Source organism: Peromyscus leucopus, chromosome 6 (assembly GCF_004664715.2).
Source record: "Peromyscus leucopus breed LL Stock chromosome 6, UCI_PerLeu_2.1, whole genome shotgun sequence".
Lineage (NCBI taxonomy): Eukaryota > Metazoa > Chordata > Mammalia > Rodentia > Cricetidae > Peromyscus > Peromyscus leucopus.
The window spans coordinates 9,979,274-9,986,852 of NC_051068.1; the positions used below are offsets into that span (position 1 = coordinate 9,979,274).

General features: G+C 45.4%; 1 pseudogene; it reads left to right on the plus strand.

The window, feature by feature from the left end:
• The first annotated feature begins 2,158 nt into the window (after window positions 1–2,158).
• On the plus strand, window positions 2,159–4,448 carry LOC114695368 (annotated as a pseudogene).
• Window positions 4,449–7,579: the final 3,131 nt, after the last annotated feature.

Genomic DNA, 7,579 nt, shown 5'->3' on the forward strand with positions numbered 1-7,579 from the left:
TACTTCTTTATTTTTTAGAATAATTTTCTTTGCTAGAGTAGATTAAAACAACATTCACGTTAGTCTCTGTGGCATGTACTTATTACTTGACTTAAATGCTTTATTTTATATTTTTATTTTATATTTTAAAAGACGATATAATACCACAGAAGGCTCACCGAGACTCCTTAATGACTTCTCATTAAGACACAAATGATTTTTCCTTTTTTTAAAGTAAATTTTATTACTTGGAGATTTTATACAAGTATATAATGCATTCTGATCGATCTTGATTCCACCTTCATTTAGTTCCTTCGAATCCCTATCATAACCCCTCCCCCTTTCCTTCATCTCTGTCATAACCCCTCCCCCTTTTTTCACCCCTATTATAACCCCTCCCCCTTTCCTTCAAATCCCTATCATAACCCCTCCCCCTTTCCTTCATCCCTATCATAACCCTCTCCCTCCTCTCAGTCCCTGTCACAGATTCGTGACCTTTGGTTTGGTTTTGTGGCCCTTTCTGTTTATCCCTGGCCATCTGTGTGACCCTTGGGTGAGAAGCGTGCCCTAGAGCCTGGTGAGGTCACCAGAGGACACACTAGTGAAAGCAGCAACCACCACCCTGAATCTATTAATAGCAGAAAGTTCAGCAGTGAGTGGTAGGGTCCTTCCACCCTCCTCCACCCTCTTCTGACGCCTGGATTGGCCCTTCTTGTTGCTGGCCTGTACCTGTGTCAGCAGCCGCTGTGGGATCCTGACTAATAGAAGACGTCTTTCCCAGCTCTTCTTCCCTTCTTCCAGCTCCTACATTCTCCTCACAGATTGACTTTTTTGAGATAGGGTCTTACAATGGTGCCTAGGCTTACCTCAAACGCTTGTGTTCAAGTGATCCTCCTGCCTCAGTCTCCTGAGCAGCTGGAGTTACAGGTGGGCATCACTACTCCCTGATCTAATCATTTCATCCAAATTCTTGTCAGGAGTTTTTCATTTTGTTTTGAACGTATATATTTATGCTCAGTCAGTCAGCAAACATTAATTGTTAATTTTTTAAAATTGTTTACTTTTATGTGTAAGTGTTTTACCTGCATGTATGTGTGTGCACTGTGTATGTGGTACCCACAGAGGCTACAAAAGGGCATCAGATCCCCATGGAGTTACACATGGTTGTTGTGGTGGTTTGAATAAGTATGACCCCCAAAGACTCATACATTCTAATGCTTGGTTCATAGGGAGAGGCATATTAGGAGGTGTGGCCTTATTGGGGTAGGTGTGGCCTTGCTGGAGGAAGTGTGTCACTGTCAGGGTGGGCTTGTGATGTCTCCGAAGCTCAGGTCAGTTTTCTCACTGCTGCCTGCAGATCAAGATGTAGAACTCTCAGCTCCTTCTCCAGCACCATGTCTGCCTGCATGTCACCATGCTTCCTGCCATGACAATAATGGACTAAACCTCTGAACTGTAAGCAAACTCAAATTAAATATTTTTCTTTATAAGAGTTGCCGTGGTCGTGGTGTCTTGTCACAGCAATAGAAACCCTAACTAAGACAGTTCTGAACCGTCATGAGGGTGCTGGAGCTGAACCTGGTTCTCTTTAAGAGTATCAAGTGCTCTTAACCACTGAACCATCAGCAAACATTTGTGAGGTGCCTGCTGTATGGCAGCCGTTGTTCCATTAGAAATGGGACCTTACAGAAACAAAGAACTAATGCAACTTTAATTACAGATTAATTACATTTAATTGTGATAGGAAGAATAAAGCAAGCCAAGGACATGGGGCATGGTGGATGGGCTGCTAAAAACATGGATCTGAACTAAAGGAGTCTGTTTTGGTGGCACTTGAATAGAGAGCTGAATAAAATTGGTCACATAGGATGAGTGAATAAAGCCAACACATAAACGGATGCACTTGTGAGAAGAGCTTTTCCAGAAACCACAGACAGACCGCCACCGCAAGGGAGGCTCAAGGTGAATCAATCCCAGATTGAGAAGTCAGTAGAAGACAATTAGGAAACTAGTCAAGGAGGCATCTCACACAGCTGAGGTGCCCCACAAACTCCTCCTTTGTTTACAGGGGTCTCCATCCTTCCTTTTAAATGTGCTCTTGTCTGGCTCAGTTCCCACCCTGCTATATGAAGTTCAGAAGAAAAGTCTTTGCACTATAGAACACCATGGTGCACGCACACAAACATGATACTGATTAACGAGCAGCTTCCCTTCAGTGAAGCCTTGGGTTTTCCATTCCCTGTTTCGTTGCATTTCAGCCATTTTGAATACACATTCCTAGAACAGGGACTATAATGGTGAGAATATTATAGAGGTCTCTCCAAAGTCATGTTACATGCATGCAGCTTTTAAAACATTGTCAGGGCTCATTAAACATGGTGGCAGCTTCCAGGGATGTGGATGGTCTCATCACCAGCACAGCTAGGCCTACATGCAAGGAACCGTGTCTGAGGGACCTGAAGTTGCCGTGGATCATAGCACCACCTGCTCCTGTGTGGGTGTCTTCCAGCAGAGAAAGATGGAAATAATTGCCAATGGCCAGAGTAACTGAATCACACCAAATGTGATGCTTTTACAGATAAAGACTGATTAACTGAGGGTGCTGTGAAAAATAAGGTTTCAATGAACCCCCCCCCCAACACAGTTTTGATGGCAAATGTCTGACTGAATGTAGGTTTGATGCTGCTGCTATTCAGTCCGACATAAAGTTTTGGCCTTTCCTGATGGTGAATGATGCAAACAGGCCCAAGGTCCAAGTAGAGTACAAAGGGGAGATAACATGTTTCTTCCCAGAGGAGGTGTCCTCTCCGGTTCTGACAAAGATCACAGAGATAAAGGAAATCACAGAAACCTGTCCTGGGAAGCCTGTTACCACAGCTGTGGTCACCATGCCGGCTGACTTCAGTGACTCTCAATGATGGACAACTAAAGATGATGAACTATTGCTGGCCTCAATGTGCTTAGAATTATCAATGAACCAGCGGTTGCTGCCATTGATTGTAGCTCCACTAGGAAGGTTGGAGCTGAGAAGAATGTGCTGGCCTTTCCTTTGGGGGTGGTACGTTTGAGGTGTCAGTCCGGAATGTTTGAAGTCAAATTCACAGATGGAAATACATACTTGAGTGGAGAAGACTGACAACAAAATGGTCAACCATTTTATTGCTGAGTTTAAACAGAAGCACAAGAAGGACATCAGTGAGATCAGAGAGCTGCCCATCATATGTGAAAGACCCTAACTCTTCAGGCTTATACCCCCCAAGCCCCAGGAGAATAAGGAACTAAAAAGAAAACTAGTTCCAAGGGCAACCTGACTCAGCCACTACTCAATCACCCCTACAACAATGTAACAATGTAAAAAGATTTCTGTTGAGAGATGTACTCAACTGTGACTGGGATAGTTGCAAGTGTTCCAGGAAGGACCACTGTGACCTTTGTGTAAACTCCACTCCGGCCCTGATACCCCCCCTTGAGGTTTCAGGAAGAATGTACATGTGGACATGACTGTACCCACTCTGTGATCAGACCATGATCTTGTGAAACGAAATTGTATGGGAATTGTAATCTTAAGGCTTTTGTGGGTTTTTCCTTTAAAAGCCCCCATGGGGCTGCAGTAAGATGCGACTCTTGCTCTCTGGAGCTGAGTTTGTCCATCTGTACAGTAGCTTCAATAAAAACCCCGTGCTGTTGCATCAACTAGACTGGAGTCTGGGTTCTTGGGGTGCCCACTCAAGACCCTAAACCTTTGGGGTCCAACAATATGCACACTGCTTGTGCATGGCTAAGTGTACCCTCTCCTCCGGCACCCAGGCCAGTACTGAGATTGAGTCTCTCTGTGAGGGAGTCAACTTCTATACCTCCATTACCCATGCTGGGTTTGAAGAATTGACTTTGAACCTACTCCATGGCACCATGGATCCTGTAGAAAGGGCCTTCAAGGTGCCAAACTAGACAAGTCAAAGATCCGTGATATTGTCCTGGTGGGCGGTTCTACCAGAATCCCCAAGATTCAGAAGCCTCTGCAAGACTGCTTCAGTGTAGAAGAACCGACTACGAACATTAGCCCTGATGAAGCTGTTGCTTACGGTGCAGCTGTCCAGGAGGTCATTCTATCTGGAGACAAGCCTGAGAACATTCAGGATTTGCTGCTCTTGGGTGTGAGTCCTCTTCCCTTTGTATTGAGACCGCTGGTGGTGTCATAACTGTCTCTATCTAGCACAAGCAGACACAGATCTTCACCCCAACTCCCACAAACAGCCAAGTGTGCTCATTCAGCTGTATAAAGGTGGAAGAGCCATGACTGAGGACAGCAACCTGCTTGGAGAATTGGGACTCACAGGCATACCTAATGTACCCCGTGGTATTGCTCAGATTGAAGTCACTGTTGACATTGATGCCAATGGCATCCTCAGTATGTCTGCTGTAGATAAGGGCACACAAAGGGAGAACAAGATCACCATCACCATTTAAAATTGGCACTATAAAAACATTACCAGATTAAACATTTTTATTATTTATGTTTTATTACATTTATTTGTTGATTGTGTGTGTGCTCGTGTACATGTGCATGCACTCATGTGATAGATCAGTGTCACAGGGCTTACATGGAAGTCAGAGGACAACTTTCAGGGTCTCACCTTCTACTATGTGGGTCCTGGTGATCAAGCTCAGATATCGGGCTCGGCAATAAATGTCTTAACCTACTGCATGATTTTAATGGCCCTATTTATTTATTTGTATTTTTGTGTTTTGTCTTTTAAAAGTGTTTATTACATTTTTTTTGTGTGTGGGAGGGAGAGGCTTAGTGTATGCCATGGCACACTTGTAGAGGTCAGAGGACATCTGGGAGTCAGTTCTCTCCTTCCACCATATGGGCCCTGGGATTGAACTCAGGTTGTCAGGCTTGGCAGCAGACACCTTTACCCACTGAGCCCTCTCAGCAGCCCATCGGTCATCTCTTTTTAATATGCAGTCTCATGTAGTCCAGGCTGGCCTTGAACTTGTAGCTGAAGATGACCTGGAACTGCAGTTCTTATCTCCGGCTTCCCAGTTCTGGGATTACAGACATGCATTGGCCCCACCCAGCTTTTTTTTTCTTTGGGTGGAGGAGGACAAAGGAATAATAAAAATGCTTGAGTAATTTTACACTTACATACGAACATATAAAAAATAGAATAGTATAGGGTTTTTGTGGCCACCTACCATTAGCAATCACCAACTCAGGATAGTCTTTTTTGTTGTTTTTGAACTACCCTTATTATCCTAGGATTGTTTGGCATCAAAACTAAACACAACTGATTTATCAGTATATAAGTTAAATATACTTTAGACATTTATCTTGAGAAAGAGAAAGTTCTCGTACTCCTTTGAAAAGGGGCCTGCCTGTCAGGAGCTCCCTCATGTTGGTTCTAAAGCGTGGCCGGGGTTCTAAAAAGCCATAGGGAGTACGCCACTCAGATCGGGGGTCTCCGCTGCAACACTGGCCACTCAGATCAGTGGTCTCTGCTGCCACACTGGCCATCCAAGTCACACCCAGCTTCTCCACCCCACTGCGTCTCCACAGAGCTCCTGGTTCCTCTGACTCTGGCCTCCTGAGCTCCGCTGCCGTCCCAGGTCCCCTGTCACTTGCTTGGCCAGCTGCCACTTCCTCACCGCCCCTCCCCATGTTTGCTTTCTCGCCAACCTTCCATCACGCTGCTTCTTAAATAGGAGGCATGTGTCACTTGCCTGCTTCAAATGCTTCACCTAAGTCTCTCCGCCCTGAAAAGAAAGTTAGTGCTCCCGGGCATCGACTTCCCGTAGACTGTGTCGCTAACTCCTCAGGACCCCTGCCCTTCTCTTGACCTCCCAACAGCCCCGCATCCCTCCTCTACTCCTGACTGCTTAATTGACTTGAAATTTCCTGACTTGTCCTGGTCTCCAAGTAGCATGTGCCCAGAGCGCTCTCCCTGTGTCTCCCCCTTCCCTTCTGTCACATCTGCCCACCTGGCTGGTCACCCTTATAGTTTACAGCAGCCCCAACATGCCTTGGACCACAGAACAGCCCAGCAGGTGAAGGCTCTTGCTGTCAAACCTGACACCCAGGGCCCACATGATGGAAGGAGAGACAACTGACTCCCACCTTTGATTTCTACATTTGTGCTGTGGCTTGCACAAGTCCCCTCCCCCCAAATAAACAAATAAATAAGTAGATGTAATAAAATAAAACAGAACAAAAGCCCACTGCGTTCCCACCAGCCCCTGCCTGCTGTGCCAGAGTCTCCGCACCGGGGTTCTTACCCATACCAGCTGTCTTTGAACTGCTTTCTTCTTCGTAAGTCTTCTTCATGAGCAGGCAGCTCTCTGAGCTCAGGGCCTCGTTATCTTGCTTCCCCAAACTACCTCCTGTTACCCACAAATACCAAGTTCCAGAAAAGCCCCTGGTTCCTATCGTGAACCTGGAAACTTGCAGCTTTGTTCAGATCATAAAACAGGAAAAGATTCCAGTGAGGCTCCACTCAGCACAGGCCACTCACTCTGTTTGACACATGAATGTGACCTAAGAGACACTGTTTGGAAAGGGCCAAAGACTAACCAAAGTCAAAATGCACACTGTGTGGAGACGCCGAGGACCACTCATAAAGAGGCGCTCGTTTTAGTGTTTTGATAGAGATTTGTCATACTCAGATATTTGGCTTTTAAGGAATTGTGAAGATCATATAAATCATTTTTCACTGTACAAGTATTTACTAGTTGTCTCTCAGGTCCCCTGGCCCTGGGATTCCCCAGAGTTTATATCACTCTGGTCCAGAGAAACAAGTTGGGCATGAAATGTGTCTGTTCTGTAGGTGAGTAAGCCGAGGCTCATCAGGGAAGTGAGCTGAGCTGTGCATCCATCTGATGGACTCAGGAGCTGAACCAGTGCTGCCTCGGGGGTGTCTGGTGCTCACCTGTTTGCTGAACTGAGAAGAGATTTCTAATCTCTTAGTTCAGAGGTCATTGTTGGTGGCTTTTAAGAAACGATTTGGACAGGTGAGTGTGGCAGCTGCTAAAGACCAATTGCAATTGTAGTGAAGAGTTTGGGCTGGTAAGCAACATTTTCAGACATTTGACAGTAAAGAGAAGGATCAACAGAACAGTGGCTTGAGGGGAAAAAAAAGACTTTGGTAAGGCTAGGATTTATAAGCATGATTATAAATTGTTTCCCAACAGGAAACAAAACAAAAACCCAAGCCTTTAAAAACTAGACAGAGAAGGGCTAGAGAGTTGGCTCAATGGTTAAGAGCATTTGTTGTCCTGATAAAGGACCCTGGTTCGATTCCCAGCACCACATAGAAGATCATCACCTCCCTGGGCACCAGGCATGCATGTGGTATACAGACATACATGCAGACAGAACATACATATTCATAAAATAATGAAAATAAATAAATCTAAAAAAGAAAGCAATAAGATGTAATGCAAAAGCTGGGTGGTGGTGGTGCATGCCTTTAATCCCAGCACTCGGGAGGCAGAGGCAGGCGGATCTCTGTGATTTCAAGGCTAGCCTGGGCTGCAGAATAAGTTCCAGGACAACCAAGGCAGTTACACAGATAAGCCCTGTCTGAAAACACACACACACACA